The sequence below is a fragment of the Bacillus rossius genome, unplaced genomic scaffold (assembly GCF_032445375.1).
Source record: "Bacillus rossius redtenbacheri isolate Brsri unplaced genomic scaffold, Brsri_v3 Brsri_v3_scf89, whole genome shotgun sequence".
In the NCBI taxonomy this organism is placed as follows: domain Eukaryota; kingdom Metazoa; phylum Arthropoda; class Insecta; order Phasmatodea; family Bacillidae; genus Bacillus; species Bacillus rossius.
In genome coordinates, this window is record NW_026963129.1 from 1 (window position 1) to 12,093 (window position 12,093).

The following is a 12,093-nucleotide window of genomic DNA, read 5'->3' on the forward strand; positions in this document are numbered from 1 at the left end:
GCTGACGACGGTGATCACCACGTCCACGGTTGGCTCTGAGGAATGTTACCAGGCATCATCCCATCACGATCTCTGCTCTCAGTGAACTACTGCCTACCATCGCCACTGCTCCGGACCGTCTTCATCTGCGGCCCGGCACCTTCTGCGCCCCGAGTCGCCCCCCGGCAGCCACAGAAGATTCGCCGCCCAACAAGCAGCTGGACCTCTAGGACGGTATCGTCGGAGGGGCCCCGTTTCGTCAGTGTTGAATAAAGATTGGTCACCATTCGCCCTTGTGGCCATGTATTCGTGTTCTATGTTGTGTTTTATTTGTGTTCACCTGTATCCGCTTTTTATATTAAAGATGAATTTTTTGGTGGGTAACTCCCTTCAGTGGGAGTTCCCTTTGTTAAAAAAAAAAAAAAAAAAAAAAAAAAAAAAAAAAAAAAAAAAAAAAAAACTAAAGATTTCCGTGGAGGGGAACATTTGATGAGTCTTTAAACAATTTTTTGTTGTGCCCAGTGTTTACACACTGGGCCGGTTACCGTTAAACCACTGGGCCCGGGGGTGAGGCGGGGAGGGGGAAATCTGAAAAATCGAATTGGACAAGTATCGTTCATGGGAATTTTTTTTTTCTTTTTTCAACTATACCATGCACAATTACGTACCTTCCTTCCGCACTTTCAAGACGGTGGGGTTGTTCGCCAAGGCACCGTAAACTTGAGACCTACGAATGCATTACATACCATACACAGATGAAAAAAAAAAAAAAAATTACACTTCACTGTACATAATTCTTAACACTACTTCACAACTACTAAGTTGAAATTTTTTCACCGGGACAGCGCGAACGCAGTCCCGACTACCAAAAATTACGCGCCCGAGTTACCCACATTTGGGGTAATCGCAGAGGTCAGCTCAACCGAAGTGCAAGGGAAGAGCCTCACCCTGGGGGAACCCCCTGCTTGATCAGGGTAGCCCCTACGCCAGGTAAGTATGCTGCGCAGTGTTTCGCTTTTCTATTTCACTTGGAGCTCGGACCACCTCATCAACGTGTTTTGAGGTTATGTACTTCTACCTCCGAAACAGCTCTTTCCCCAGACATAACACTCCCGTGCCAGTTCATCACACTACATGACAGTACACACCAACAATGCAAATACAATTTCTTCCTACAACTGCCCGTTTCTACTCGCACCTCGTTTCCTTTGTTTCTGTACCCACGGCGACGGTCGACCGCCGCGTGCATTTGGTTACCCCGTTTGCCGCGTGGCGGCACTTGGTTACACCGTTTGCCGCGTGGCGGCACTCGGGTCGTCGCGTCCGCCTCGGCAAAAAGGCGGGCACCACGGCACAGTCGAGAGGGGAACTTTTTTCCATTAGCAACATACCTAGGGTTTCACGAAATATCGAGTGCCGTGTCCCACGAGGCGATTTTCGGACGATTCGCGGCTTCAGGCTGCACGACCGTACGCTATTTTCACCATTAGTGGTGGTCCGCACATTTTTCCTATATAGTCCGGATTTTCAAAGTTTCAACCGTGCTCTGGTTTCCCTTCAAACGCATAAATCTTTCGCCTTTTACTAAAGATTTCCGTGGAGGGGAACATTTGATGAGTCTTTAAACAATTTTTTGTTGTGCCCAGTGTTTACACACTGGGCCGGTTACCGTTAAACCACTGGGCCCGGGGGTGAGGCGGGGAGGGGGAAATCTGAAAAATCGAATTGGACAAGTATCGTTCATGGGAATTTTTTTTTTCTTTTTTCAACTATTACCATGCACAATTACGTACCTTCCTTCCGCACTTTCAAGACGGTGGGGTTGTTCGCCAAGGCACCGTAAACTTGAGACCTACGAATGCATTACATACCATACACAGATGAAAAAAAAAAAAAAAATTACACTTCACTGTACATAATTCTTAACACTACTTCACAACTACTAAGTTGAAATTTTTTCACCGGGACAGCGCGAACGCAGTCCCGACTACCAAAAATTACGCGCCCGAGTTACCCACATTTGGGGTAATCGCAGAGGTCAGCTCAACCGAAGTGCAAGGGAAGAGCCTCACCCTGGGGGAACCCCCTGCTTGATCAGGGTAGCCCCTACGCCAGGTAAGTATGCTGCGCAGTGTTTCGCTTTTCTATTTCACTTGGAGCTCGGACCACCTCATCAACGTGTTTTGAGGTTATGTACTTCTACCTCCGAAACAGCTCTTTCCCCAGACATAACACTCCCGTGCCAGTTCATCACACTACATGACAGTACACACCAACAATGCAAATACAATTTCTTCCTACAACTGCCCGTTTCTACTCGCACCTCGTTTCCTTTGTTTCTGTACCCACGGCGACGGTCGACCGCCGCGTGCATTTGGTTACCCCGTTTGCCGCGTGGCGGCACTTGGTTACACCGTTTGCCGCGTGGCGGCACTCGGGTCGTCGCGTCCGCCTCGGCAAAAAGGCGGGCACCACGGCACAGTCGAGAGGGGAACTTTTTTCCATTAGCAACATACCTAGGGTTTCACGAAATATCGAGTGCCGTGTCCCACGAGGCGATTTTCGGACGATTCGCGGCTTCAGGCTGCACGACCGTACGCTATTTTCACCATTAGTGGTGGTCCGCACATTTTTCCTATATAGTCCGGATTTTCAAAGTTTCAACCGTGCTCTGGTTTCCCTTCAAACGCATAAATCTTTCGCCTTTTACTAAAGATTTCCGTGGAGGGGAACATTTGATGAGTCTTTAAACAATTTTTTGTTGTGCCCAGTGTTTACACACTGGGCCGGTTACCGTTAAACCACTGGGCCCGGGGGTGAGGCGGGGAGGGGGAAATCTGAAAAATCGAATTGGACAAGTATCGTTCATGGGAATTTTTTTTTTCTTTTTTCAACTATTACCATGCACAATTACGTACCTTCCTTCCGCACTTTCAAGACGGTGGGGTTGTTCGCCAAGGCACCGTAAACTTGAGACCTACGAATGCATTACATACCATACACAGATGAAAAAAAAAAAAAAAATTACACTTCACTGTACATAATTCTTAACACTACTTCACAACTACTAAGTTGAAATTTTTTCACCGGGACAGCGCGAACGCAGTCCCGACTACCAAAAATTACGCGCCCGAGTTACCCACATTTGGGGTAATCGCAGAGGTCAGCTCAACCGAAGTGCAAGGGAAGAGCCTCACCCTGGGGGAACCCCCTGCTTGATCAGGGTAGCCCCTACGCCAGGTAAGTATGCTGCGCAGTGTTTCGCTTTTCTATTTCACTTGGAGCTCGGACCACCTCATCAACGTGTTTTGAGGTTATGTACTTCTACCTCCGAAACAGCTCTTTCCCCAGACATAACACTCCCGTGCCAGTTCATCACACTACATGACAGTACACACCAACAATGCAAATACAATTTCTTCCTACAACTGCCCGTTTCTACTCGCACCTCGTTTCCTTTGTTTCTGTACCCACGGCGACGGTCGACCGCCGCGTGCATTTGGTTACCCCGTTTGCCGCGTGGCGGCACTTGGTTACACCGTTTGCCGCGTGGCGGCACTCGGGTCGTCGCGTCCGCCTCGGCAAAAAGGCGGGCACCACGGCACAGTCGAGAGGGGAACTTTTTTCCATTAGCAACATACCTAGGGTTTCACGAAATATCGAGTGCCGTGTCCCACGAGGCGATTTTCGGACGATTCGCGGCTTCAGGCTGCACGACCGTACGCTATTTTCACCATTAGTGGTGGTCCGCACATTTTTCCTATATAGTCCGGATTTTCAAAGTTTCAACCGTGCTCTGGTTTCCCTTCAAACGCATAAATCTTTCGCCTTTTACTAAAGATTTCCGTGGAGGGGAACATTTGATGAGTCTTTAAACAATTTTTTGTTGTGCCCAGTGTTTACACACTGGGCCGGTTACCGTTAAACCACTGGGCCCGGGGGTGAGGCGGGGAGGGGGAAATCTGAAAAATCGAATTGGACAAGTATCGTTCATGGGAATTTTTTTTTTCTTTTTTCAACTATTACCATGCACAATTACGTACCTTCCTTCCGCACTTTCAAGACGGTGGGGTTGTTCGCCAAGGCACCGTAAACTTGAGACCTACGAATGCATTACATACCATACACAGATGAAAAAAAAAAAAAAAATTACACTTCACTGTACATAATTCTTAACACTACTTCACAACTACTAAGTTGAAATTTTTTCACCGGGACAGCGCGAACGCAGTCCCGACTACCAAAAATTACGCGCCCGAGTTACCCACATTTGGGGTAATCGCAGAGGTCAGCTCAACCGAAGTGCAAGGGAAGAGCCTCACCCTGGGGGAACCCCCTGCTTGATCAGGGTAGCCCCTACGCCAGGTAAGTATGCTGCGCAGTGTTTCGCTTTTCTATTTCACTTGGAGCTCGGACCACCTCATCAACGTGTTTTGAGGTTATGTACTTCTACCTCCGAAACAGCTCTTTCCCCAGACATAACACTCCCGTGCCAGTTCATCACACTACATGACAGTACACACCAACAATGCAAATACAATTTCTTCCTACAACTGCCCGTTTCTACTCGCACCTCGTTTCCTTTGTTTCTGTACCCACGGCGACGGTCGACCGCCGCGTGCATTTGGTTACCCCCGTTTGCCGCGTGGCGGCACTTGGTTACACCGTTTGCCGCGTGGCGGCACTCGGGTCGTCGCGTCCGCCTCGGCAAAAAGGCGGGCACCACGGCACAGTCGAGAGGGGAACTTTTTTCCATTAGCAACATACCTAGGGTTTCACGAAATATCGAGTGCCGTGTCCCACGAGGCGATTTTCGGACGATTCGCGGCTTCAGGCTGCACGACCGTACGCTATTTTCACCATTAGTGGTGGTCCGCACATTTTTCCTATATAGTCCGGATTTTCAAAGTTTCAACCGTGCTCTGGTTTCCCTTCAAACGCATAAATCTTTCGCCTTTTACTAAAGATTTCCGTGGAGGGGAACATTTGATGAGTCTTTAAACAATTTTTTGTTGTGCCCAGTGTTTACACACTGGGCCGGTTACCGTTAAACCACTGGGCCCGGGGGTGAGGCGGGGAGGGGGAAATCTGAAAAATCGAATTGGACAAGTATCGTTCATGGGAATTTTTTTTTTCTTTTTTCAACTATTACCATGCACAATTACGTACCTTCCTTCCGCACTTTCAAGACGGTGGGGTTGTTCGCCAAGGCACCGTAAACTTGAGACCTACGAATGCATTACATACCATACACAGATGAAAAAAAAAAAAAAAATTACACTTCACTGTACATAATTCTTAACACTACTTCACAACTACTAAGTTGAAATTTTTTCACCGGGACAGCGCGAACGCAGTCCCGACTACCAAAAATTACGCGCCCGAGTTACCCACATTTGGGGTAATCGCAGAGGTCAGCTCAACCGAAGTGCAAGGGAAGAGCCTCACCCTGGGGGAACCCCCTGCTTGATCAGGGTAGCCCCTACGCCAGGTAAGTATGCTGCGCAGTGTTTCGCTTTTCTATTTCACTTGGAGCTCGGACCACCTCATCAACGTGTTTTGAGGTTATGTACTTCTACCTCCGAAACAGCTCTTTCCCCAGACATAACACTCCCGTGCCAGTTCATCACACTACATGACAGTACACACCAACAATGCAAATACAATTTCTTCCTACAACTGCCCGTTTCTACTCGCACCTCGTTTCCTTTGTTTCTGTACCCACGGCGACGGTCGACCGCCGCGTGCATTTGGTTACCCCGTTTGCCGCGTGGCGGCACTTGGTTACACCGTTTGCCGCGTGGCGGCACTCGGGTCGTCGCGTCCGCCTCGGCAAAAAGGCGGGCACCACGGCACAGTCGAGAGGGGAACTTTTTTCCATTAGCAACATACCTAGGGTTTCACGAAATATCGAGTGCCGTGTCCCACGAGGCGATTTTCGGACGATTCGCGGCTTCAGGCTGCACGACCGTACGCTATTTTCACCATTAGTGGTGGTCCGCACATTTTTCCTATATAGTCCGGATTTTCAAAGTTTCAACCGTGCTCTGGTTTCCCTTCAAACGCATAAATCTTTCGCCTTTTACTAAAGATTTCCGTGGAGGGGAACATTTGATGAGTCTTTAAACAATTTTTTGTTGTGCCCAGTGTTTACACACTGGGCCGGTTACCGTTAAACCACTGGGCCCGGGGGTGAGGCGGGGAGGGGGAAATCTGAAAAATCGAATTGGACAAGTATCGTTCATGGGAATTTTTTTTTTCTTTTTTCAACTATTACCATGCACAATTACGTACCTTCCTTCCGCACTTTCAAGACGGTGGGGTTGTTCGCCAAGGCACCGTAAACTTGAGACCTACGAATGCATTACATACCATACACAGATGAAAAAAAAAAAAAAAATTACACTTCACTGTACATAATTCTTAACACTACTTCACAACTACTAAGTTGAAATTTTTTCACCGGGACAGCGCGAACGCAGTCCCGACTACCAAAAATTACGCGCCCGAGTTACCCACATTTGGGGTAATCGCAGAGGTCAGCTCAACCGAAGTGCAAGGGAAGAGCCTCACCCTGGGGGAACCCCCTGCTTGATCAGGGTAGCCCCTACGCCAGGTAAGTATGCTGCGCAGTGTTTCGCTTTTCTATTTCACTTGGAGCTCGGACCACCTCATCAACGTGTTTTGAGGTTATGTACTTCTACCTCCGAAACAGCTCTTTCCCCAGACATAACACTCCCGTGCCAGTTCATCACACTACATGACAGTACACACCAACAATGCAAATACAATTTCTTCCTACAACTGCCCGTTTCTACTCGCACCTCGTTTCCTTTGTTTCTGTACCCACGGCGACGGTCGACCGCCGCGTGCATTTGGTTACCCCGTTTGCCGCGTGGCGGCACTTGGTTACACCGTTTGCCGCGTGGCGGCACTCGGGTCGTCGCGTCCGCCTCGGCAAAAAGGCGGGCACCACGGCACAGTCGAGAGGGGAACTTTTTTCCATTAGCAACATACCTAGGGTTTCACGAAATATCGAGTGCCGTGTCCCACGAGGCGATTTTCGGACGATTCGCGGCTTCAGGCTGCACGACCGTACGCTATTTTCACCATTAGTGGTGGTCCGCACATTTTTCCTATATAGTCCGGATTTTCAAAGTTTCAACCGTGCTCTGGTTTCCCTTCAAAGGCATCAAACTGTTCAGGGGAATTTTTTAAAAGCTTTTTGAAGCAAATCTGAGCACTTTTGGCCATTAACTAACTGGTTTCCTTTCAGCAATTTCAGCGAGCCGCCGAGACCTGCTGCTGCTAGTTCCTGAGTCGACCACCAGGAGTGCTCTTGTGTAGATCTAGTTCTTAGATCCTAGATCTTCTTCTTGTGAGTGCTGTGCGCCACCGAGTCGCGGCCTATTGGGGCGGCTGAGGGGGGAGTTTGGAATGGACTCCCTCCCGATGAAGCCAAACCAGGGCGGGGGCGACCTCGGTCAGAGGCCATCGGCCGAGGCCACTTCTTGTGACTCCCGGCAACCAAGTTGTAGCCTATTGGGGAGGCCGAGGGGAGAGTTTGGAATGGACTCTCTCCCGATGACGCCGAACCAGGGCGGGGACGACTTTGGTCCGAGGCCCTCGGCCGAGGCCGGTTCTGGCGATGAGATGACTACTGACAATCGGCCACCCCAGCCACGACAATACTGTGGACCGCATCGCCAGCGCTTGGAGACCATGCAAGTCGGGTCTGGGGAGGCGGGCGCTGCTGGGGTCGGGGGGGTGGCTCCGCCTCCCTCCCCCGCGCCGGCCGGGCTGCGCACCCAGACTGTTTGCATTAAGGTCAGCGAGACGAAACATCTTCACGGCCTGGACGTCTCCACCATCCTCGCTCTGCCTACGACTACCTCTGCTCCAACACCACCAACTGTGACTACTACTACCACCACGGCCTGCATCACTTCACCGATCATGTCTCCTGCGCCTTCTCTTCCGCTGTTGCCGACCGACTCACCGCCTGCCGCCGTTCCTCCTGCTGCGACTGCTACTCCCATGGACACCGGCTTCATCGTTCCCACGAAGACCGTCAAGCGCGCCCACCCCGACCAGCACTCCTCCGACGATGCCGTCCCTACCAGCAACCGCTACGACAGTCTCCTCAGTCTACCGGATACCGACACCGACGACGGCGCTGGGGCTGCCTCCTCGGACCGACCCTTGACTGCCAAGCCCCGCCGCAAGCAGCATGCTAAACGGCACCGGCCCGACACGCAACCTCCTCCTGTGCCCTTCACCACTCTCCCGGGCCCCTCTTCGACGAGTCCCAGCTCATCTCGTGCTCCACCCCGCCCTCCAGCCTCGCAGCCTCGTGCCTCCTCCTCGGCGGCGCCTCGCCCGCCTACCTCCACTCCTCGCACGCCTCGCATGCCTCCGATCGCCTGCCTTCTCACGCCCACAGCCGGCCCCTTCGCCACTGCACAACGTTTTCAGTCTCTCCTCTCCGGTCCTCTCTCTGTCACCTCCGTCAATGACCGCACCTCCTTTTATACCAGCAACCCTCAGGACCACCAGCTCCTATTTGACGAACTCCAACGCCTCGGATATAAACCCTACACCCATCTCCGCCCCGACGAGCGTGCCGATCGAGTTGTGATCAAGAAACTCCCTCTCTCCACGACGGCTGACGAGGTCACCCAGTCCCTGCTCGACCTGCACCTACCTGTGGCATCTGTGGTGGCCATGCGCACCTCTCCTACTTCAACGACCCGGCCTTTCCTGGTCACTACATCCGGTCTGGGTGAGGCAGCCCCCTTCCTGAAGTTGAAGACATTGGGCTGCTGGGTGGTGGCAGTTGAGAAATACCGCGGCTCGGGGCGCGTACCTCAGTGCTACCGCTGCCAGCGGCCTGGACACCCGTCCTCCCGATGCCACCGGGACCTCGCCTGTTTCAAGTGCGCTGGGCCCCACTGGTCTCGGGACTGCACCTCGACTACCCGACGCTGCACGCTCTGTGACGGGGCCCACTTCGCTACTTCCACTGACTGTCGCGTGATTCAGGCTTACCTGCGCCGACACCCTCAACGACTCACTGACGCCACGACGACTGCCGTGGGGACCGGGCCCTCTGTCCCGTCCCTGTCCGATCCCAAGACGTTTCCTGCTCTCTCCACCAATGCTTGGGCACGCCCTCCCCCCGTTGTACCGGTTGTTCCCCCCTCTGCCACCTCGCACCCTCCTCCTTCCGCTCCTTCTTCTGACTCTCGACCGCTTGCCTCCGACTCAGACTGCTCGTCGCTTTCATCCCTCATTCACGACTTCATTTCATTCATCCGACAGTACCTCCCGCTCATCCGGACTGTCCTGACGGCACTCTCCCGAGCCCGCACCTCCACCGAGAAGTTCGAAGTGCTCCTCCAGGCCCTTCTGAATTTCTTCGATGGATCCCGCCCCTCCCCTTAGTGTCCTCATCTGGAACGTCTTTTCCCTCCTCCCTAAGCTCCACGACCTTTTGCACCTGCTCCACGAGCGATCGCCCGACGTCGTGTTCCTTTCTGAGACCTGGCTCTCCCCCTCTGCCCCCGTCCTGGTCCCCGGGTATGCGGTCCACCGTGCCGATCGCGATGGTCGGGGCGGGGGGGTGGCGTTACTCGTCCGCAACACCATTTCACATCATCGCCGTCGCATCCCTTCTTCCCCCGCGGCCGAGGCGGTTGCTGTGCGCTTGCACGGCCTCCCGTACTCCCTGACCTTGGTATCCTTGTACCTCCCCCCTCAGTTCGCCTTTCCCACGGCCGACGTTGTCGCCCTCGGTCGGCTCGACGCCCACGTCGTGCTGGCCGGGGACTTCAACGCCACCCATCCCTTCTGGGGCTGTGCCGCCGCAAACCGGCGGGGCAGCTCCCTCCGGCAACTCCTTCGGCGTACTCCTCTCTCTCTTTATGCCCCTCCGACCCCGACATTTTTTCCGGCCCAGCTCAACCGGCAACCCAGCATCATCGACTTTGCACTGTCCACGCCCCTCCCCATTCTCTCGGATCTCACCACCATCGCCTCCGGCACCTCCGACCACTTGCCTGTTCTTGCCACACTTCACTTTCACCCCCATTCTAACCCCCACCTCCCCCGCTTCGATTTTCCCAAGGCCGACTGGGGCGGTTTTCAGCGTTCCCTCTCCGCTGCCATTGACCTGTCTGTTCCGTTCGATACCCCTGCCCGCCTTGACGCCAACGTTCTCTCGCTGACCGACGCCATTTCCGCGGCCGCCTCTGCCAACATACCTCTGGTTCCCCCCCGTCCCCTTGTCGACCCATTTCCGCCTTACCTCCGGGACGCCTTGTCCTTGCGCAACCGCTTCCGCGTCCTCTGGCAGGCTAGTCGTTCCCTGCTGCACCGGCGGGTGTACCTGGTGCTGCGGGGGCGCTGCCGGCGATTGGTCGCGGAGTGGAGGGCCCGTCTGGAGACTCGGCGTCTCCAATCCCTCTCTGCTTGCTCCGGCTCCCTCTGGTCTCACGTCCGTCGTCTCCGCTCGGTTCCTACCACCATCCCCCCGCTGACCACCCCCACGGGTGTGGCGGAAACGGCCTCGGAGCGATCCGAGGCGGTGGCCGCCTACCTGGCGACCACCTTCGCATCCGCACCCGGCCCTTCCCTGTCCTCCGAGTCTTCGGACGACGAGGACGGGGCCCGCCTCCTGTCTCGCCACGTCACTTTGCCCCCCCTTCCGGCCACCTTCCCCCTGCCGCTCGTCACGCCTTCCGAGGTCCGCACCCTGCTCGCCCGCCTTCGGCCCCGTTCTGCTCCTGGCCACGACTCTCTGCCCTCCCCCGTGCTCCGTGCCCTACCTCGCAAGGCCCTTGTGTTTCTGACCCGTCTTTTCAACGCAATGTTCCTCCTCTGCCACTTCCCCACCCCCTGGAAAACCGCCATCGTCTCACCCATCCCCAAACCTGGCAAGCCCCCGTCTCTCCCTTCATCTTTTCGGCCCATCTCGCTTCTTCCTATTCTGTCCAAGGTCGCGGAACGGGCGATCCACTGCCGTCTCCTCTTTCAAGTCACCACCCTGGACCTTCTACCCCGCCACCAGTTCGGTTTCCGCCCCCGCCACTCGACGACCCACGCCATTGCCCGTGTGGAGCACCTGGTGGTCCAGGGATTCGCCAGGCGGCAACACACGGGCATGGTGCTTCTTGACCTCGCCCGTGCTTTCGATTCCGTTCCGCATGCCCAGCTCCTCCAGCGCCTCTCTGCCACCGACCTCTCATCTCATCTCGTCCGCCTCCTCTGCTCCTTCCTGGAGGGTCGCACCTTCCGGGTTCGGGTGGAGGGGGTCCTCTCCGGCCCCCGCCCCATCTCCGCCGGCGTCCCCCAGGGCGCCATTCTCTCACCGCTACTTTTTACCCTCCACATCTCTGATCTCAAGCCCCCTCCCGGCACCTATCTTGTCCAGTACGCCGATGATACCTGTCTCCTGGCCTCTTCAGTTTCCGAGCGGCTGCTCTGCGACCGTCTCGGCCGCGGCCTCACTTCCCTCAACAATCAGTTCCTCGCGCATGGCATCGGGCTCAATCACTCTAAATCACGATCCATCCTCTTCTCCCGACTTCATCCACACCACGACCACCCGCCAGTCATCTCCGCCGTAGCCATCCCCTGGTCGCCTCGCATCCGTTATCTGGGGGTCACCCTAGACAATACCTTTACTTTTCTGCCGCACCTCGACTCCATCCGCACCAAGTCCCGTGCCGTCATGGCTCAGCTGGCCACCGTACTCAGACCGACATCCGGCACCCCTCTCGACGTTCGTGTGACTGCCTACCGTTCCTTCGTTCTTCCCCACTTCCTCTACGCGTGCCCGGCTTGGGTCCACTCCTCTCTGTACAACCTCCGTCCGATCGCCCGGTCCTACTTTCTCGGTGCCCGCCTCCTGCTCGGTCTCCCTCGCGCCACCTTACGGCAGACCCTCCTGGACCAGACTGGGCTCCCGCACTTACACGAGCTGCTCTGCAAGGTGACTAAGAAGTTCCTCCGCCACTGCCGGCGTTCTGACAACCCCCTGATCCGACTCCTTGCAGAGCCCCTGCCTGACGCCCCTCACCCCCGCCGACCGCTCTTTACCTACGATCATTTGAG

The 12,093-nt window shown here is 54.7% G+C and overlaps 11 non-coding genes across 11 annotated transcripts; 5 read left to right on the forward strand and 6 right to left on the reverse strand.

Annotated features, from left to right (window-relative positions):
* Positions 1 to 814: 814 nt before the first annotated feature.
* Positions 815 to 977, reverse strand: LOC134545794 (U1 spliceosomal RNA). Its single transcript, XR_010078793.1, has one exon. It is a non-coding gene; the product is annotated as a U1 spliceosomal RNA (small nuclear RNA).
* A 543-nt stretch (positions 978 to 1,520) lies between these two features.
* LOC134545825 (U5 spliceosomal RNA) lies at positions 1,521 to 1,640 on the forward strand. The gene has a single exon (XR_010078821.1). It is a non-coding gene; the product is annotated as a U5 spliceosomal RNA (small nuclear RNA).
* A 299-nt stretch (positions 1,641 to 1,939) lies between these two features.
* Positions 1,940 to 2,102, reverse strand: LOC134545900 (U1 spliceosomal RNA). Its single transcript, XR_010078894.1, has one exon. It is a non-coding gene; the product is annotated as a U1 spliceosomal RNA (small nuclear RNA).
* A 543-nt stretch (positions 2,103 to 2,645) lies between these two features.
* Positions 2,646 to 2,765, forward strand: LOC134545826 (U5 spliceosomal RNA). Its single transcript, XR_010078822.1, has one exon. It is a non-coding gene; the product is annotated as a U5 spliceosomal RNA (small nuclear RNA).
* Positions 2,766 to 3,064: 299 nt separating this feature from the next.
* Positions 3,065 to 3,227, reverse strand: LOC134545912 (U1 spliceosomal RNA). Its single transcript, XR_010078905.1, has one exon. It is a non-coding gene; the product is annotated as a U1 spliceosomal RNA (small nuclear RNA).
* Positions 3,228 to 3,770: 543 nt separating this feature from the next.
* On the forward strand, positions 3,771 to 3,890 carry LOC134545827 (U5 spliceosomal RNA). The gene has a single exon (XR_010078823.1). It is a non-coding gene; the product is annotated as a U5 spliceosomal RNA (small nuclear RNA).
* A 299-nt stretch (positions 3,891 to 4,189) lies between these two features.
* On the reverse strand, positions 4,190 to 4,352 carry LOC134545923 (U1 spliceosomal RNA). The gene has a single exon (XR_010078916.1). It is a non-coding gene; the product is annotated as a U1 spliceosomal RNA (small nuclear RNA).
* Positions 4,353 to 4,896: 544 nt separating this feature from the next.
* On the forward strand, positions 4,897 to 5,016 carry LOC134545828 (U5 spliceosomal RNA). Its single transcript, XR_010078824.1, has one exon. It is a non-coding gene; the product is annotated as a U5 spliceosomal RNA (small nuclear RNA).
* A 299-nt stretch (positions 5,017 to 5,315) lies between these two features.
* LOC134545934 (U1 spliceosomal RNA) lies at positions 5,316 to 5,478 on the reverse strand. The gene has a single exon (XR_010078927.1). It is a non-coding gene; the product is annotated as a U1 spliceosomal RNA (small nuclear RNA).
* A 543-nt stretch (positions 5,479 to 6,021) lies between these two features.
* Positions 6,022 to 6,141, forward strand: LOC134545829 (U5 spliceosomal RNA). The gene has a single exon (XR_010078825.1). It is a non-coding gene; the product is annotated as a U5 spliceosomal RNA (small nuclear RNA).
* Positions 6,142 to 6,440: 299 nt separating this feature from the next.
* LOC134545800 (U1 spliceosomal RNA) lies at positions 6,441 to 6,603 on the reverse strand. The gene has a single exon (XR_010078799.1). It is a non-coding gene; the product is annotated as a U1 spliceosomal RNA (small nuclear RNA).
* Positions 6,604 to 12,093: the final 5,490 nt, after the last annotated feature.